We start from the raw sequence: 20,573 nt of genomic DNA, 5'->3' as shown, positions 1-20,573 counted from the left end.
CGGTATCGACCACTGCCGAAAACCTATTATTTAGAGTTTAATCACCTTACAGCAAGTAATTGCGTTTCATAGTTAAGGAACTGCGACTTATTAATAATTATTACAAGTTATTGATTTATTTAATAGCATTTAATCTTTTAAGTCAAAAAGTCTATTCCAATTTTTTTGTATAAGATTTTTTTTGTGGCTCAAGGAGTTCAGATTATTTTGTAAATAAATGTTTACTCTCTTTAAAAAATAAAGGAGAAAGGCCTGCCACCAAAAAGTAATTTTACTAGCTACCATTAACGGTTAGCAAATAAATCCAATAAAAATTAACATAGAACTCTTTGCAAGCCAAGATTTTAAAAGGCTAAAGGAACAACAACTAGCCCTATGAAGTTCGACGACAGCGATGAAAAGAAAGTCTCTGTCTAAACTTCAACCTTCTTAGTTGGTAACCTTAAATATTAGCAAAAACTCCAATAATAAAAGGAAGAACAAAAATTAAAAAAAAAAATAAAATAAATACTTAATGTAGTAGTAATGAAACCAATACTAAATATATGAGAAATAGCACTTCTAACAGTTTTATTTTTAATACTAATAATAACCATAATAACATTAATAATTATGTGTGAATCGACTAAAAATAACTCGGAATTAAAATAACAATAGTATCTTTCTATGTTGACTTGAGAAAAGTGTTTGGCTTAAGCCAGGAAATTTTAATATATTTCTTAGTTACCTCTAAAAAAAGAAAAAGGCGATCTTCGGTGCATCTTTGTTAAGTTGGACGATAAACTTATTAGGTTAAGTAAGAACTTTAAATGGTTCCATCCTTGGATAGTCTGTAAAATGTAACGCTGTGATAAGGTCAAAACTCCTTAGTTCACGTTAAAATTAAATTTCTAAATCATACGTATAACTTAAAAAAAAGTAGACTAGTTCGTAGTTTTTGTAGCCTTAACAAAGCGGTAAAAAGATATTGCTTTCTTTTATTGTTTGCATTCAAGTCTTCTAGTTGTAAAAGCTCCAGGACCGGATATCTGCCAGAGCTTCCGCGGAAGACGTAGATGGCTTAGCGAATATGTTATACCTAGAATGACACTACCGCAGGCAGTGGCTACAAAAGCATAGATATACGTATACCCTAAGGTAGGAATAAATGTAATAAATTCAATAACGAACTACAGCATATGTAATACGGCAATCAGGCGGCCCCCTATACCACAACACGTTCCACGCAGGAAACAATGCAGGAAAAATAACTCCCCTGTTACTACTAGGTACTAGGGGGGGAGGGGGCGCTACCTTTATTTATATCTATGGCACGCTAATTAACTGGCCCACCTGGCTGACAAAAAAAGCATTAAATGCAGTAAAGGCGTCGCTCTAAAGTCAAGCCAACTGAAATATGCGAACAGCACGAGCGCTTTTATCGCTTCAATTAGGGGTTCCTTTTCCACTCTCAGGAATTTGAAAAGAAGGGAAATATAAAAAAGGATTTTCCTATTAAACTTAAAATGACCCATTCTCGCAGAGTAATGAATTGTATTAGCAGGAAACTTCTACACTTATTATTTTAGGTGAACAGACTATTATTACGTCGTAGTTTGGATAACCGAGGCACTCAATAAGTTAGTTACCAAAATTAAGAGCAATTCATTCGAAAATTTAACAATCGGAATTGAGTAACGCTTATTTTTTAAAAAAGAACAATAATATCTTGAAAAGTAGACTGAGTTGCTATACAATAATTGAGCTACGTAAAGTAATTACTCGTTTATAACTAGTTGTTATTCTCATTACGTAAACCCATCAGAAAGAGGTACAATTTTTCGGTATTTAATTTTGTTACCTACAAGAGAAATCGCAAAAAAGTGGGGATAGGAGAGGTTGTAGACTTATTTAAAAAAGAGATTTGGCACACGTAGCTAGTGATCATAAAACTCTGAACGCTATCAACTTTCGCCGTAAACTATAAAATATCGGCATGCCACTGACGTGCTTGCCCTAGAGTTTTTATAAAAACTACTTTATAAGGACTTAGCTATAAGTTTATCAGCTGTTTACTGGAGATCCAACTCGCGAAGGACTTTTAGCTTTTTGGGAAATTTATTTGACTTCGTTATGGTATTAGTCACGTGAGTCTATTAATTTAAAGAGCACCCCGTAGAAGTTATTTTTTCTGCTCTATCTTCTGCGAGGAAGGAGTTGTGGTATAAAGGGGCAACCTATTTTTCTTTTATATATATCTTCTAAGAAATATTAATATATTTACGTTTTTTATAGTCATTACTTGTGATAGTGCCTTGCTAGAAGTAATAACATTACACCCGTGCCAGTGCGTTCATGCGAGTGAATGATTCGCCAGAATAAACGTTTCACTCACAATAAAGAGGGCATCAAAATGTTTAGGGGGCCTACAAAGTTTTTAAATTACTGCACGTATTTATTTTGAACTGCCATACGTCTCTTTACGAGTTATATTAATATTTAAACTGCAGTCTTCCGTGTGTCAACTGTAAACATATGTTAATATTGAAAAGTGGTTCGAGAACACTATGCGATTATAATTGGTTGTTTTAGGCTTTTTTAGGGGTATTTAAACCTTTGAACGCTAATATGTAAATTTTTCAGCTCTTTTAAACAAGCACAGGTTTACACGAGGCTCACACGCAAGCAAACAAGCAAAAAAGCTAATAGAAATGAACACGACTCACTTTATTGATAAAAGTACTTTATGAAAAGGATCTGACATGTCAACATGTTTATGACAATTTGCGTTAATAATTATAAACTAGGCCTTTTTTAACAGGTTTGACTTGTATGTTGAGTATTGTAAAATCAGCGCACTATAAAACAACGTTTTTTTTAAAAGCTAATTGTAATCAAATAATAATGCTTCATTTAAAAAATTACGACATCGGTATTGCGCTTTATTGTTATACAATCACAAGAGCGCAAAACTACAATGTAAAATATTTACTTTGAAAAACATGGCTGATACGCTTCCGAAACTTTTTTCCTACTGTATATGATGCATTTTTAAAATAAATTTTTTTAACTCAACAAGGTAGCGTGGAATTAAACAAGTTCATATTTATTAATAGTATGAAGATTTAGAATTTAAGAGTATGAGTGACCGTAAATGATATAGCAATCTTGAAAAAACAAACATGTTAGAATTGGTTGTTCTATTAGTTAAGGCCTTACTTTTTGTCTTGATTTTTTAACTCGGACTATTTTCCCTTAACTCTCAGTTGTTCGTAATAATTTTTTTAAACCCAGTTTTACCCTTAATTTTTTTTTTTTTTTATAATGCTGATGTATATCCTTCAGTCTTGAGTTGGTTTTGTTTATTATTATTGCTACGTTACTCTGTTTTTATTAAGTTAATTTAGGTTAGTTTGGCGCTTTTTAATATTATATAACGTTATAATCTTTGCTTGGATTATAACAATATATGTGCTTTTTCGTGTTTTTAAAAGCCCGAGTTTGTTTCGATTTAAAAGCCGTAGGGCTCCATGAAGATATTAAAAGCAAGTCTAAGTTACAAACTTAAAAATAAAAGAATAATTAAATTGTAAAATAAACTATTAAGTGCTTTAATATAAAAAAATAATACTATACAAAAAGAGAGAGAATTAGCTTATAAAACTACGAACGAAACTTAGAAGACAAGAAGGTTAAAAAAGAACAAAAGCGAGATCATATATAACGAAACACAAGACGCGAATCGAGAAGCTTCCCACCGGGCGCATGCCTTTTTTATCTAAGAGTTGACCCAGGGTAATTGGAAATTAGGCATTGGAAGTAAAAACTTGTGCCCGATTATAACAGTTTTTGTTTCATTTTTAGTTTTATCCTGTTCTATGTGTTAAGATGACCAGTTTTTATTAATTAATTTAAATAAAAGTTGTATATGTAGATATATTAAAAATAACACTTCCCTTAATTTCATTATTCTAAAACCATCCTTTTAGAAGTAACGTTATATGTAATCACTGTGTAACATAGTGATAAGGGGACTTGACTGCTAAGAGAAGATGTTTCGCAATAATCAATGAAATAGCAATTAGCTCTAAGTTACATTACACCAGCTTAAAAGAGCAGCTAACTTATGCTATTAGTACTGTAAAAGAACCTTCACTTAAAGAAAACCTACAAAATGCGCGAAAGATATATTGATTTTCTAAGGAAAGTAAAAATAAATTTTTAAAAGACTTAAGAAGTTTTCTTGAAATTTATAAAATCTTAAATCTAAATTTTATAGTAAAATGGTTTTAGTTGTGCTCTTCACCCCTCTTTCAACCTGCAAGTTGTATGATGCATTGCTCAACAGTACCAGATAAAAATGCTGAAATAAGGTTAGCAGAATCAAAAAATTGCTGCCTTATTCTTTTTAGCTCCCAAATGAAATAAGTCTTTAACTAAAAGATCCTTACCTCTTTACAGGTTACAGGTTACTATGTTTAACCATTTGTTGCCTAAGTTCAAGTTGCAAAAATAGTCTAAGGAAAATGACCTAAACTACAGGCTCTGTCTCTGAAACAATCTCTGGTAAGTTGGAATACCATGTTCTAACGGTTCGGCAGCTACCATCAAAACAAAAAAGTGGTTAATTTAGTTACCAGTGAACGTAAAACAAATCTCTTTTAAGCCCCAAAGTTTTGACGTTAAAGGGTTAAATAATTTGAATCTACTGATTTGTACCCTCTTGCCAACCGCATACCCAAGCAAACCTCACTATATAACTTCGTAAGGTAGTTCTAATGTTCTTAACTTCTTTTTTTTAATTTGGTTGTAAGTTTCACTCTTGTTCAAGTCTGGAAAGTAATACAGTACCCTTAAATTTGTCTAAGAAGGTTAAGTAATGGGTTGGTAGCCTTTGAATTAGCTAATAGGTCCAGCTCCTTTGATGTGTATTTATTTAATATAAAGCATAACTTAAAAATTGGCCCCTGTTACTTCTAAAATTAAGTACTTGTAGTCTGGATAAGAAGAATTAAAGTAAAATAAATTATTTTTGCTGAAAAAATATATTAACGACACAAATAGCTTTGCAGATTTCTACTAGTAACTAGCAATTTAGTTTCGCCCTTCTTAAACAGTTATTACGGTTTTTAGAGCGTTTTTTTTAAGTTTAAATTTTTTAAAAGATAAAAACAACTTACTGCTTCCCCCCGTCTTACAACTTTAATATATATTTTTGTATGATTTTTTATAAACCGATTATAAACTCTTATCATGTTAATTATTAAGAGTGACAAAGGCAAAAGATCTTTAATAACTATTGTTATAGTACCGATCATAAGTATTGCTATGTTATATAACGAAAGGCATTGGCCACCATAAACTATTATTATTGTTTAATTTATTTTTTTTAAAAATTTCTAATTCCAGTGTTTACATAAGACATCAGCTCCTGTTTTACAGTTAATGTCTTCACCACGGATACAGTCCTTAAACTTAAACAAACAGTTTATCGCATTTGCAGGTCAGCTAACGTTTGCCTAAAAAGACTACAGTTACAAATTTTTTTTAAGAATTGATATAGAAAGACAGATGTTAACGCTTTCAAATTACGTGGAACTAAAATGCGGAACTTTGGGCCAGTACAAAATAAAAGATGGCTCTAAAATAAGGTTCTATATTTATTACTGAGTGTTTCCTATAAATTCTTAGTAAAAGCCGTGTAGGAACTTGTTAAAGGTTTCCTTTATTGACTAGGTTAGTAAAAACTTTAAGTTTTTCTGCGATCATTAATACAGTATAAGAGCAGAGAACTTAAGCCTCGTACAGTACGCCCATGCCTGCGTAGGCAGGAGTATGTAGTACCATTAAGCGGAAAGCTTTGTGTATATTTTATTTAGCAATAACTCTAACCAAAAGTATATAAATCTGCCATGTTTTAGCTATCCTTCGCTGTAAATAGTCCGTTGCTTTTTTGTGAAAAGGTAAGACTAAGTATTGAATTTATTTAGAATGGTCTAATATGGCGGAGCTGAACTAAATAATATTTGTGACAATAAAACGGCAGTTCCTGAGCCTTGAAGAAATAACGAAGTTAAGGCAAATTTAAACTTAAGCGCGAATTTTGTGTGCATTAAAAATACATAAAAGTGACACTCTTATAAATACTTTATAGTCTATATACTCTTAAGTAGAGTTAGAAAAATATTTTTATTGGTCTGCTAAAAAGAGGATATATCTTTCTAAAACACTCCTTACAATTAATCAGGTTGTCTATTAAAATGCGTTCAGGGTTTGTGGAGCTATCTCCTTTGGATTGCTCTCCTACCAAAAGTCGGCGATATTTTTACAGTAATTTTAAAGTACTACTCTCCCACTTTCAAAATTTTCGAAACGACTTTACCTTTGTAAATAAAACGAAATCCCCAAACTCTATAGAAATATTAAATAAACTTTCCAATTATTTAACTGATAAAAATCTGGATATAATTTCTCCTAGCTGCAGTGAAATTAGCTCTACAGAAGAAGAAACTTTTTATAGTAGTGACTCGGATAGAGAGTTTGAAAGTGGTGGTGTAGAAAACGAGGATTTAAACTTCAAAACTTTCTATATAAATAACAATATTAATATCATTGTTTCACCTGAGAAGCCAATACCTCCAGAGACTTATGAAATTAAAAAACTTCAGAATTTTACAGATGCCTTATCACTTTCAGTTTCCTTGTTAGAAAAAAATAAGGAACGACTTGAAAATCTAAATAACTTTGTTTATAAAAAGCATGAGCTAAAAGACTTTGTCACGCCTGAACCATCTGATAAATCTATGAAAAAACCAGATCCTGAAACTTTGAGTAACAACACCACTCGTAAAAAACTATCATTTATATTAAAAGAACTTTCTTTTAGAAAGTTAAAAAAGAAATAATAAACAGCAAACCCCGAATATCTTTAAGGCTGTAAGCATTGGTTTTACGTTGGTATGTATGTGACCTGCCACTGGCAGTGTTAAGGTTTTTAATTCTTAACACGTCGCCTACAAGACTTACACTTGTAGATCTAGCTCTATACAAAGTACTGACTGTTACTGGCTATACTAACTAATATAAAAACAATTTCGTATATACAATTGGTTATCTTATAATAGTACATATTCTTAGGCACTAAAATTTTTCAATAATTACTTTCTAAGAGCAAAAACTTAATTTGGATTTACACCCTATTAAGCGCCTTGCTTTGCAATAAGCCGAGAACCTTATGACTTGCCCAAACATAGTAATCAAACAAGTGACTATAAATTAAAGCTTTCTTTAACTGAATTTATGAGTATATTACCGATCGATGTAGCCCGAGAATGCTCGTTAAAGTATTAAACAGTAATATCAAAACAGCATATAAGTAAGACGTAGTTTCTACTCCTTTATGTGGCGTTTCTTCGCAGAACTTATTAATTTACACTCGTAACAAGACATCCGTGCTTAAGTTATGGGTAGCGGACAAGAGTCCGTTATGTTCAAAAGACGCGCCTCAAATATTGTTTTTTTACGAAACAAGACTCTACCTGCATTCAAGCTTATCTTGCCTCTTAATCCCTATCAAAGCAAATATAATTCACTTAAGAAGTACAAAAAACCTAAAACAAAAAAATACTTAAAATGTTTAACCAAATAATGAACTTTTTAAAGGCTTTCCTATTGTGTTTGAGCTATTCAGGTAACTAAAGGAAGTTGTAAAATATCTATAATTAAAGTTGGTAATGAAAATTTTTCCTTCTTTTAAAAAAAATTATATGTTTTGCAACAGAAATTTATAGTGAGATATATTGAACTATTAGTCTGGCGAAGGGACTGCAGTACTCTTAGTAGTTTACAAGGTAATTACAACTTAAGTAAGATTCCATATATTTAAGATAGATATATGTTTTCTGCGATGTCTATTTTACAAGCTTAAGATTTCCAAGGACTATATATTATAAATAAACAAAAAGTATAATATAGGTTTAACGTAAATACAAAAACGTTGTAATGATTAATTTGATAATATTCGAGTTGCCTGAGGAGCACAACCCACAAACCTTAAACAAACAAAAACGCAAAGAAGAAGAACTATGTTTCTTTTATATTAATGATATTTCCTGGTGCTCGATCGGGTCATAAAGGAAAACATCGAATTTACGAGCACTCAGCAGGGTGATATTGTACACGTTAGCTTTAAGCTTGTGCTAAAGCAATCTCGTATATATAAATGTATTAAATTATAATTCTACCCCTGACCCGTCTTATATATTTAGAGTCCATTGCGCGATCGGCGATATCATGCGCTAGCCCAAATTTCGTAGTTGACCTCTCCTGTTAGTGGCCGCTTGATGTGTTGACTGAGTCGACCGTAGGTGGCGATAGCATTGCGTCGAAAAAAACGTTACCCAGAGGTTCAATCTGGAGGTCTGTGAACAAACCAAGGCGCGCCTGTCATAAGGGGTAGCAGCTTATTTTGTCTCACTTGAAGCCAAGAGACTATTGCCGAAAGTCGCCCGGGCAGTAGACGCGTATGTCGGGATCGGTCGGATGCACAACAAATATAATTCGTTTGTAGTGTAGCGAGAATTTGCTTCAAGCACAAAGTAAAGGGTAAAGAACTGAACCACCGTCTTGACCTTTGCCGCGCTATAGTTTACGTGCGGTCGCCACGAGAGATTGCTATCAATAATGACACCAGGTACTTCGCCGGAGGGCGCCAAGGAATTGCATAATTTTCAATTTCAGCGGCGGTAGTGGTGTAGAGCGCTTCTTTGTGATAAAAAGGGTTTTGCTTTTTTCCGCATTAATAGTAAATTTCCAACGGTTTCATCAACTGGCAAGAATCACTAGGTAATGCGGATGCTGGCGCAGTAGGGCAGGTGACTTTGACGGGGAGTAAATTGCCGTACCATCCGCGTTTGGGGGTTCGTCAGGTTGTGGCACGTAGCGTAGATAAAGCGCAAAGTGCTCCTTATGGGACTCCAGCTGTTAGTGGTCTTAGGGGTAAGCGCGCATCGCCCACTCGTTATATCAAAGACGCGGTCCTCAAGGTAAGAGTTGATCACGTTAAAAAGAATAGTAGGAAGGGCTAGGGGGAAAAAAAGGTGTGTGCATGTCAGGCCTTTTATAACACCAATTAATGATGCGCCCTCAAGCGTTAAACCCTCACTTTACATACCTACAATGAGAGGAACTCCACCCTTCCGATCTTTAAAATTAATCATCAAAAGTTTAATTAGTACTAGGGCAGATGACCACGGGAGCCTACGACGTACTGCTACTACATTCATATATTGTTCTATCTTTTTTTTATGCACCAGATCACGAATGAAATAGTACATCTGAAAAAGTAAGCGTAATGTAGCCCAGGAAATCGAATTTCTTTCCCTATAGCCCCCTCGTTTTGCCCTCGTGGAGCTCCTCGCATTGTTAATACCATTATTAACCAATAATACATGGTACCTCAAAACACTGTAGTGCTGATAAAGAAGAGTTTTTGTCTATTTTTTACGAAATTAGGGTGGCATTGACGCATATGCTCCCTATATACCACAATTAAATGGTGTAGCTTAAAAGAACAACTAAGTCTCTTCAGGATTTTCGATTCTAGACCCCCAAAATAGCTGTGAGGCGAACCACTACTATTATCTGCTTATTTATTAGGCGATATGGCAACGTCTTCTACACCTTAACATTTGCCCATGAAATATCAAATTTTTGTTTAAAAAACTTTTAATAATAATATATATTTGAAAAGAAGAACGGTCCAAAAAAGGCGACGTTGTTGGTTTTAACACATATATACATTGTTTTAAGGCTGATAATGCACATTCATATAAAGTCCTCTTTGGCAGGACGTTTTATCTGATCTATGTAGATCATTAGTCAATAATTGGGGAAAGCTATTTGCCAAAAAACATACCTATCTATCGTTCAACAATTGTAAAAAAAGATGCGTCGTTCGAAGCAAAAACTCTGATGGTAATAATAACTACTCAATAAAAACAGACCAACGGTATCTGCTTCGCAGGGACAGGGAATAAGAGATCAACAACTGAAAAGCAAAAGCTTCTTCCATTATTATAAAGGAAGCTTTACACGTGCACATAAAACTAGTTCCTTATAAACATTAGATTAAAAGGAAGTAAATAGAATGGATAATATGCTTTATTATTAATTAAAAAAACAAATATATAACTGCGTGATTCATTTTAACACTTCAAATTAAAAGATATTATATCGCAGGACGAACAAACACCTAAGATAACTTACCGAACTTCGACAACTTTGAAGGGGGGAAAAGTGTACGGCAAAAGTTTAATACGACATAATAAGTAAACGGATAAATAACTTCATTACAAAAAGAAAAGTTATTTGACAGTATTGATACAATGCTATTATTAGAAGCCATAACTAAAAATACTCGCGACTTAAATTTGCTTAGGACTTTTCAAGAGGCTCTGTACAATGAATATGAAAAAGAATACCCTCAAGCTAATAAACCAAATTCGGTTTTCGTATTAAAACTTAATCTTGGGCTCCCGCCATATTTCATAAGGAAGAAAAAAAATGTTGTGAATGGGTTTTAGAAGTTAACAGTAATTCTGACGGTAGTATTAAAATATATTAAGCACTTATTTCACCCAGAATTTTGCTCGGGTTTATTGAGAAGATTATTATCAGGTAAAACTGTGAGATGCAACTTGATGTAGACGGTGTTATATTTCCCACCACGCCAAAAAGTGGACTCCACATTAAATCCTAACGAATGGTTAGTACATTCCTTCTACACAGAAGGTGATTTACATAGAAAAATTGCGGAGGGCTAATTTGAGGGCAGTTTCATGCGTCAAAAATTACTTAAGTTTGTTATCTAAACACAGAAGGAATTAAACAATGCACTGATTTAGTTTAGTGTCATAATGACTACTGAATGGTGAGCTTATCGCGCTTATATTTTATGTAAAAGAGTGTTTAGTTGCCTTTATGAATAAAGCTTATAAGGACGAAGACAAAAATTCTTAATAAGACCTTCCCGGGTTTTTATATTTAAATTAGTACTAAGCAAGTACAGAATATCCATTATAGAAAAATATATAGATGACTTCATTAGTAACAAAAATAAACAAACAAACTTAAAAAAATTTATATCGCACAGACATAATAACCTTAGGATAATTCAATAAAAAACAGTCTTTAGTACTATAGCAGAATTTATGTTATTATTGTATACAAATATGGTAATTATCGATTCTAAACGAACATACAATGTTTTGTAAACCTTTTATAAAGGTTTACAAAAGTTGCTTGATTGCCTATGATAAGTGCATCTCCCGTTCTTGTTGTTCTAGCCTTCTCCTTGTTCTCCTAGATGGTGATTAAAAAAAATGAACTGATGGTTAGTATACCTCAAAGAGAACTTATTGACACCCTATATCCAGGTCAGACTCTTTGTTGTTTGCAGTGGGGACGTCATTAAGGAAAGCAAAGAGACCTTCGAGAGCAAATTGTATTTTACTAAATAAGTTGTAAGATATTTAGATGGCACCAAGAACCGTTAAGATCATTCTAGAGGTCATTCTAAAAAACATGGCAACTTTATAGAAGGCAATAGTTGCAGAGACTAAGCAAATAATGGACCGGTTTACGTGCAGTCAGTCTTACAAAAACATACGGTCCTCTCCACCTATGCCGTACTTATAACTGTTGGTATAACAATAAAGAGACAATATGGTTGAGAGCTCTTTTTAAGGAAGTTATGGGCGTAGACGATGCTGAACGAAATTCAGTAGATAATCCACCTGTCATAAAAACGTGCAGAATCCAAAGCATTATGAGAAACTAAAGCAAATTGTCATCTATAATTTTCATGATTGAACCGACTAGCCTATAACTCTCCTGTACGTTAACCAAAGTTCATTCCATCAGTAAGCCCCTTGAATGCAATTCTAAATTGTTTTATAAAAGTTGCAGGGTGGCGGCACCCACTTTCTAGCGTAGTGGGTAATCTAACGGATTGAGAATCCAATTGCTACGGTTCAAACTTGCCTAAAAAAAAATTGAATACTAAATTGAAATATATGTTTAGATATATGAATATTGAATTGAGTATAACGAGATTAAGTTAATAAGTAAATTATATAATAAAGGAAGGGGGTGTGTTAGGACTTGATGCTTTCTTAAGGAGGGCATCTACTTTTTGGCGTCCTGGGAAATCTTACACAAAACGAGTAGAGCCGTACATTTAATCAAGTACTATTATACACTTAAGGGAAGCGTAACAATTAACTTATTTCATTTCCATTTTGTCCCTTCTCGTAGCCTGTTGTAGTTCGGATTAGGTTTGTGTATATTTATACTCATACACCTAAAAATCTCGAGATTTAAAATTTAGGAGTTCTTGGAAATATATGCTATTGAGAGCTTAAAGTATTCGAAGTTTGTTAACTGTTATAGTAGTATAATAGCATTGTACTAATTAATATACAAGAACTTAAGGGACTACTGAACGCGCTCGAGAAGCCTTTCGCATCGTGCAGTCTAGTTTGAAGCCGACTTTTCAACTGTTGTTAAACATAAAATCCCGAAACCTAGGTTAAGAAGTATGTTAAGTCCCTAAAATTGTGAGCTATAGCATGCCAGCGTAACAAAATAAATAATTATACAAGAACTCGACTAACAAAAATTTAAATAAAGTGTTAAAAGGACCGTAGGCTAAGACCCTAGTTTTACAGCGCCAGAAATAATGAAATGTACAATTAAACGTTTGTTTCCACAATACTATCCTTGGGGCTGGAGTCATTAATAGTATTACTTTAATTATAAAATGAGTTTAAACTAATGTCACTTATAACTGGGCGCTCCAGAGGGATCATTAAATAAGTAGATTCTGTTTTACGTAGAAGTTTGTTAAACGGAAACCTGACTTGATAGTTAAAACCAGTCATTTGTCATATTAGAGTAATTTATTTTTTTTTGGATATTAAAAACCTAATATCTGTATATTAGAAATTTTTTACTCTTTAGCGTATATAAAGATTTATAAAAATGTAAACTTGTAACATGAAAATAACAATGCACGTAAAAAATTATATTGTAATGATGCTTTCTTTTAATGAATAAAATTTGAATAATAATAGCCATTAAATTTATTGTAATATATAAATTACATTATCCTTAAGACTCAGTAAGCGTTCAATGTATGACTAGTTAGCTCTGAAATGGCATTAATAAAGTCAGTAAATCTGCTAAAGGTAATTTTAATAATATTTAAAAGAAGGTATAATGATTATTTTTATGGATGCATTTTGAAGAACTTTTATATATATTGAGCGCTTCGTTTAACCCATAGACAGAGTGCACGATAATATTGGTAACGTTAATCCTTGGTCTTTTTTGCAATCTATTTATAACTTATGTACAGGCACTTTTTTTAACACTAAAACTTTCACCTTCCAGTTACCTCTCATTTAGAACATAGGATAACATAATGTTTATACCCGCTTCTTAATGTCCCTTCAGTTAATTATAGTCACAATGAATGTAAAATCTTTTTTAGCTTAAAAAAAATTAACTTACTTTTGTATAAATTTTAAGTCATCTAATTTAAAAATTAAAATTAATTTTCCTTTTTTACCTAGACCTCAATTTACTTATTTGTTAATGTTAAACCCGCGTCTCCTCAAAAGCTTATACACTATATAGCTATTATATATTACAGAGTTGAAATTACGATTAAAAATTGGTGGCGCTTTACTTCATATTAGATTTGCGGAAATATATAATTATATAACATTTCTTAATAATACTAATATAAAATTTCTATTCATAACTATATCACATTTTAATTATAATTATGTAAAACAACTGTATGTAGACTTTATTTGCAAAGGAACCTTTGAATACTGCAAGGTAGCACTCTAGTTAATCAATTTTTTTACTAATTAGATCTTTATAACTTGCAGACAACACAATGAACTTAAAGACTAATCCTACAGAAATTTTTAAAAACCTTGAACTTGGTATAGATAATAACGTAAACGAAAAGAAGAGTCCTCTAGATATAAGCAAGATAGATATCATTAATAATTATAATTATTCTGGCTGTGGTAAAGGTAAACTTTTATCTCAGTATTCCTTAGAAGAGATAAAAAATGAAAGTCACTTAAAAACCCATTCACAAATTTTGCAAACAAAAGATAACCGCCTGACGGATAGCAAAACTGTTATTTTTTTAAATGAGAGTAAGAAATTTGAAGATAAGCTAACACACACTGAAAAAAAACTTAATGGAAAGGAAACATACCAGGCAATTGACGAGCGTTTACTAAACCCGTACGTGCGACCTCCATTTAGTTATGCAACACTAATTGCTAGGGCTATTATGAGCGATCCTAGTAAGTTTTTTTAATTATTCACACCTATTTTTTATAAAAATCTTATATGTTATATATATTAATATCCATTTACAGACCAAAGCAAAGGCTTAACAGGCATATATAATTATATTGAAAAGGCTCATCCATACTATAAAAGAACAGCACATCAAGGTCGATGGAAAAATTCTATTCGCCATAATCTCTCCTTTAAAGAGTGTTTTGTAAGAAAATGCAGGGAGGACCAAAAAAGTGGTAAAAAAAAGGTAAAACCCAAGTATATATAAAAAGCACTACTAATAAATAACCTTTATACAAAAGATTCAATGGGAGATTAATTCGCAATATTCTCACTACTTTAGCAGTGATGGTAGCATTTTAATTAGTATTGATGACTGATATAATTTTTAAAAAACTTCATTATAAGGTACTTATATAAAAGCAAATAATGGCAAGCGAACTCAAAAAACTTTAATAAAAAATTCAATTTCAAAGGACGTGAAAAAAAGAAATGAAAGAAAAAGAAACAAAAAAGTGAAAGTAGATAATAATTCAGTCAGAAAAATGGAATATGGAACAGGATTGAGAGCTTGTGCCGTTAATTCTTTAAATACAACTATTCATACCGATTTTAAGAAGAATTGTGATGTAGGGGCCGAAACAATAAATAAAGTTACCTTCTTCAATAATCAAGAAGGGCAAAACTTTAACATTTCTGAAAGGATGAAAAGTGACAGATCGGAAAATGGTCAATCTTCTAGCTTCCCAATTTTTGGTCATAGCTCTAATACTATAGCGGTTCAAACAATTAATAAAAATAAAAGTCAACAATATTACCAACTTTTAAAAAATGTGGCAAAGGTAAGCCAAGTCAAAAAAGCTGTTATATCACCTGAAAGAGAGGGTTATACGGCTCGGTTGTTTGCAAACCAAAATTTAATAAATAAAGTAGGAACCTCGGTAAAAAAGCCTAAACAAACTAAAATTAAAACTGTAGATATGGAAAACAAAAAAAATGGACTTTTAATGCTTTCGACAATAGAAGAAGGAAAAGGAAAGTTAACATTTAAGTTAAATTTTAAAAATATGTCTAGAAATACGAAGTTTAATAAGGTGATCACAGATAAAAAAATGGGCAGAAAACATAATGAAGCCAACGTATTTGCTAAAGATGTCTCATACCTTATAAAAGAGAGTAATGTTGCTAATAAAGAAAATTTATGTTCGAATGGAGCTTTAATAAGGAAAACTACGTTTAGAACAGAACCAATTTTTGATGAAATACTTACTCCAGTCACCTTTCACTCATTGACCAAAAGAAAAAGAGGTAATTCTCATTCAAAAATTATTAATACTAAAGAAGAAAAGGCATCTAAAAAATCAAATTTAAGGTTAGAAAACTTGGTTGGTGTATTTAATTGTAATTTAAAAAGTAAAGTTAAAGCAAAAAACTGTATAAAAAGTGACAAATGTTATGGAGGCTTTATAGATGACCTGTATAACGCAAGTAGTAACTCCTCTAATTATGTTGATGATGTTATACTTGGAGGTAATAATAAAAGTTTAGGGTGTGATTTAATCTGCTTCCCACCTCTTTCTAGAATAAAGTTTTCTTCTCCAAATTCTGGGTTTTCTGTGTTGCCGAAACTTGAAGAACTTGAACCAGAGTCATATACTGATTCTAATTCCTTTTTATCAACTGGCTTCGATCCCCTGCCATCAGCTATTGACGAAGGACACTACAATTCAAACTTTTCTTTTGCAAATAGGGATCGGATGTTTTCTTTAAACAACTTAAATGCGTCAGAAGAACTTCTTTGGGCAGGTTTGTACTTATCATTTATCGTCATCCTTACTGTATGTACTATTTACTTGTACATAATTTAATTTATAGCTCCAGGACTTTTTTGTGAAACTGCTAAGGAAAAAACAAGTGATATAAGTAATTCTATCTTTTTAAACGAACTGACGAAGGGTGAATCTATTAACCCTTTCAACTGTATACAAAATTTAAACTTTAATGACAATACTTGTCCTGATATTAGCGTTGAAAATCTTTTTGGTAACGATAACTTACCATTCGAGACACCAAGTTATGATTCAGCGTCGCCCTACAACTTAAATTTATGTAAAAAAACTAATTTATATAATTCGCCTGAGTACAGCGACTTTTTAAACTCTACCGAAATCTCCGGCAAATTTGTTGAACAACTGATAAAAATGGATAGCCTAGAAAAGAAAAATTATTCTCTAAATGGCAGTGATGACTGGTCTGTGATTAAAAGTTCTCTGTATCACAATTCAAACGAGTTTAGTTATAAAAATGAGGTTAAGGGTAGCAATATTGAATCCAATTTTGATTTTACCAAAAGTCAAGCAGTTACCACTATTGATAAAGATGAGCTTGCATTGTTAAATGCTCTACATAACATCTTCCCTACTTACCAAAATAACGTTAACAACAAAAAAACTGATGTTATCCGTAAAGACCCAGCTACAGACGACCTTTGCCCGAACCATATACAAGAGATCAACTTAGCTTTTGACTACAACAACTTAAAACTAAATGACATGATTCCTGCAAATAATAAGTATATTGAAGATGATATTTTAAATAATAGTAGAGAACCTACTGCTAATGATTATATTGATATAAATAAAATTATTAATTTTAATGAAATCACATAATAAAATCTGTAATTTCCACCAAATTAAATACACGTCTCTACCTCTGCCAATTTATTTCAGGAGTAATTTAACCTTTTTCGGAGAGATACGAATACTTTTTTTTATAGTATCGAAGATAATATAGTTAACATATCCAAATATGACAAATTAGGTGGAATAAAAGAATATTTAATTTTGAAACTGAAATAGTAAATATGCCCTTATTTATAAATTTATTACGTACTGATTATTCTCTTTTACTTATCTATTAGGGTTTTGAACTTTTAATTAATTTGTACGGTGCACCATAATACCACTGCCTCAGTTGTCTTTCAGAGTGTCAAGCCCGTAAATATAGAGAGCTAAAATAACACAACTTAAAACTTGATGGCGTTTAGAATAAAAAGTTAAGAAACAAATAATTGGGTAATATATAAAACAAGTGACTAGAAATGAACTTTTAGTTTTTGGAATTATTTAAAGCAGATATAATTATTCTGTAACAAGCATAATAACAAAGCTTAGTAAATATCCTATAAAAAGAATAGAGTTTTTGAATAAAAAGAGGGAATATAAGGGCTAGATTCTAATTAATAAGCGAGAACAAGATTATAGCTCACAAATAATAAAATTTACGTTCTTAAAGAGGATAAAAAATTTCTCCATCTTTTTTGTTAACTTTAAAATAAAATAATTTTATAGAAGTAAACTAAAATTATTGAAATGCTACAAACAGCCCATTTATAATCTTATTCATTGTTGCATTTATTTTCTAAAAGTATACTTAAGGCTTCAGCTGTTAAGGAGCTTTAAGTAAGTCACAACTTAGACAGTACATTATAAAGTAAATTTTTAAAAAAAAAGAAATTTTTATTAACACGCTTTTGTCCACTGTACTGCTGATCACCAAGACTTTAAAAGGGGATGACTCCATTTTAAGTGAGTTTAAACCGTTTAGGGTACAAATGTTTCAACATTTCTGGCAAGTGGTTTGTTCTAAACCCTGAGTTTATTAAGCTAGGGTGGTTCAGAAAGTCAGAAGTCAACCCCTCTCAAGGCTCTTTTTAATAGACTAGAAGTTACCAAAATCTCAAAATGAAATGTGATTAAGCATTTTCCCGAAAAAGCGAAACAAACCTGAAGTTAGAGTTAACTCTTTCAATTCTTTGTTTTATTCTATTACTTTTTAATTCTAGAAACTCTAACTGGTCTGCCTTCCCGAGCCCCATGTGCAATAAAAACCTAATATGTCGAGGTTAACTACACCCTCGAAAAGTATGCATCTAATTCTAGTCGCAGGTTAGACGGTAATTTCTTTAATAACTGTTATTTATTTATTAACTACATATAAAAAAAACTGTAGTAGTTATAAAAAAAAACACAATATGTATTCATTATTTTTCATCTGGTTAGATACAAATTTTATAAAGTCGAGTACTATGACTAATTATTATAAACGTTAATAATTACTTATTTCTACTTATCTGGTTTTTACTGACATGTTTCTATAATTTATAAGATGCAATCTCTAAAATTAATACTACTATATAAATTTTTTAAGAAATTATTTTCGATTTTACATATTATAAGGAATGCCAGAAGTTTCTTCCTTTCCTATTCTTAGAGGAAAAAATTAGTACCCCTGTTTTTTTAAGTAAAACAAAGTTGTAACTGGTTTAAAAAACCATATAAAAAGGGATTAATAATTATGTATTAACTCATGAAATAATTAAATGTAGTGTTCTTACAGTAAAAGTTAATACCGACTGGTTATTATTATTGCTGGGGGCGTTAAAGGGACGACTGAGCCGCAGCTAATAACATTTAAATAATAGTTTTGCACTATTTCAAAGGTATTATTAACAAGATACGAAACCAGAAGCCTTTGGTAAGAAAAACCGCCTTAACGGCCTTAAGGCTCAGCGCTGTCACGGGGCAACAGCTTTAAAACACATATGAAGGACAATAGATTAGAAAATAAGACCTACACTGCCTTCATGAAGATTCTAAAGTGGATTAAAGGCCGAGTTTTTAAATAATAAACTCCTCAACTTATGTCATGTGCGAATTCCCTCCACACAAAAACTAGCAGCGGTATATACTCAACGAACGAGATAACAACTCTGTCCAAGATGAAAGTTATACTAAAAAACTTACTGTGCTTAAATAGAAGTCATGTCAACGCAGTTTTCCTCCCTACAGACTTTCGAGCAACTATTGTTAACAATTTCCTAATAATTTTTTAAAAGTGGCGAGAAACGCATGCCAACTTTCAAGTCATTCGGGTACCAAGTCCTGTACTATAAGCTTTACACGTGGTATACGTAAACCTATTTTCGTAGTCCTTTTAATAAACAATAATAACGTCTTTTTTAAAGAGTTATAAAGGGCTAGGCAACTAGAGCTTCTTTCTTGCTAAATTGCTTTGCACTTTAACCAAGTGATGAATTTGTCGAGTATACGGGTTGTTACAATTCCTTTATAAGCGTAGCTACTTGCTTAGGAACGTTTAACCTATTTTTAATTGTCTTTTAAGAATATTCTAGCCCAAATGAATTTTCCATTGGCAGTCTTTAAAGTAGAACGCGAAAAATTTCTAGAAAGGACAATTTTGGTAATATTGTTTATCCCCATAGGTGGAGTATGAAGAATGCATAGTCCTCAGGGCAAGCATTAAAGAATTCTAATAAACAAGAAAATTTATAAGATAGGAAAAAATTTACCCTTTTAAAAGTAGTCGATTCTATAGAGCAACATTAAATAGATTCCTTTATCGCTTCAGAACGTAAGCAACTTATAGAAAGAAAAAAACGCTTGTGGCCTCCTATGAAAATAACTATTCAAGCTAAAACAACAAAGAGATGATAACTAATTTCCATTTTTAGCTGTTTAAACAATAAATATCAAGATACTCTAACCTAATAATAATAAAAAGCTATTAAGAAACCTGTTAATAAAAATAAGAAGAAAAAACGAGTTTCTCAACCTCCGCAGAACCTAATACGTAAGATACACAGTGGGAAAAAGGAATACGTGTAAGCGAGACTCACACTGTAAATACTTCATGTAAAGACACAACCTATATCCTTAAAAAATTTTTTAAAACACTAAGGTACAGCAAATGAAAACGCGCTTCACAGACAAAAAGTAAATCTTGCCTAAATAACTAAATAACTAAAGGTGCTAATGGGGCTCCCGCTTATAGTGGCAACAACTATTACACGTCAAAATTAACTAAAATTATAAGGTGCTATGTAAATAATGTTAATAACAAAACAGGACTCAGCAAGAGGCACAACAAAAAAGTATGACTGCGCAAAAGCGAATGTGAAACCGCAGGAGAGAAGTATCATTATACTCCTCATTTTTAATGTGCTAATAAGCGCAGAATAGCTACCAAAAAAACGGATGATTATAAGTTTAAATTCGCAAGTGAGAAATTAAAAGGCTAGGAGACGCAGTCTAACCTATCTGCAGAGAAATCGCTTCCCGTCTATCCAGGTGGCGATTGTTAGGGGGAATCACCACAAAGTTAAATGGCAGGAAGGGCCTCCTTTC

The 20,573-nt window shown here is 32.1% G+C and overlaps 2 long non-coding RNA genes across 2 annotated transcripts; one reads left to right on the top strand and one right to left on the bottom strand.

Moving 5' to 3' along the window:
* The first annotated feature begins 4,814 nt into the window (after nucleotides 1–4,814).
* Nucleotides 4,815–5,610, top strand: LOC135120022 (uncharacterized). Its single transcript, XR_010278470.1, has 3 exons — nucleotides 4,815–4,889; nucleotides 5,401–5,482; nucleotides 5,532–5,610. It is a non-coding gene; the product is annotated as an uncharacterized LOC135120022 (long non-coding RNA).
* A 5,647-nt stretch (nucleotides 5,611–11,257) lies between these two features.
* On the bottom strand, nucleotides 11,258–12,351 carry LOC135120025 (uncharacterized). The gene is made up of 3 exons (XR_010278472.1): nucleotides 11,614–12,351; nucleotides 11,404–11,553; nucleotides 11,258–11,340 (listed from the first exon to the last, which is right to left on the bottom strand). It is a non-coding gene; the product is annotated as an uncharacterized LOC135120025 (long non-coding RNA).
* Between the last annotated feature and the right edge of the window lie 8,222 nt (nucleotides 12,352–20,573).

This window comes from Zophobas morio, unplaced genomic scaffold, assembly GCF_036711695.1.
Source record: "Zophobas morio isolate AGI-343-1 ecotype UQ-CSIRO unplaced genomic scaffold, CSIRO_AGI_Zmor_V1 ptg000329l, whole genome shotgun sequence".
NCBI classification, from domain to species: Eukaryota; Metazoa; Arthropoda; class Insecta; order Coleoptera; family Tenebrionidae; genus Zophobas; species Zophobas morio.
This window is presented reverse-complemented; position numbering and strand designations above follow the sequence as displayed.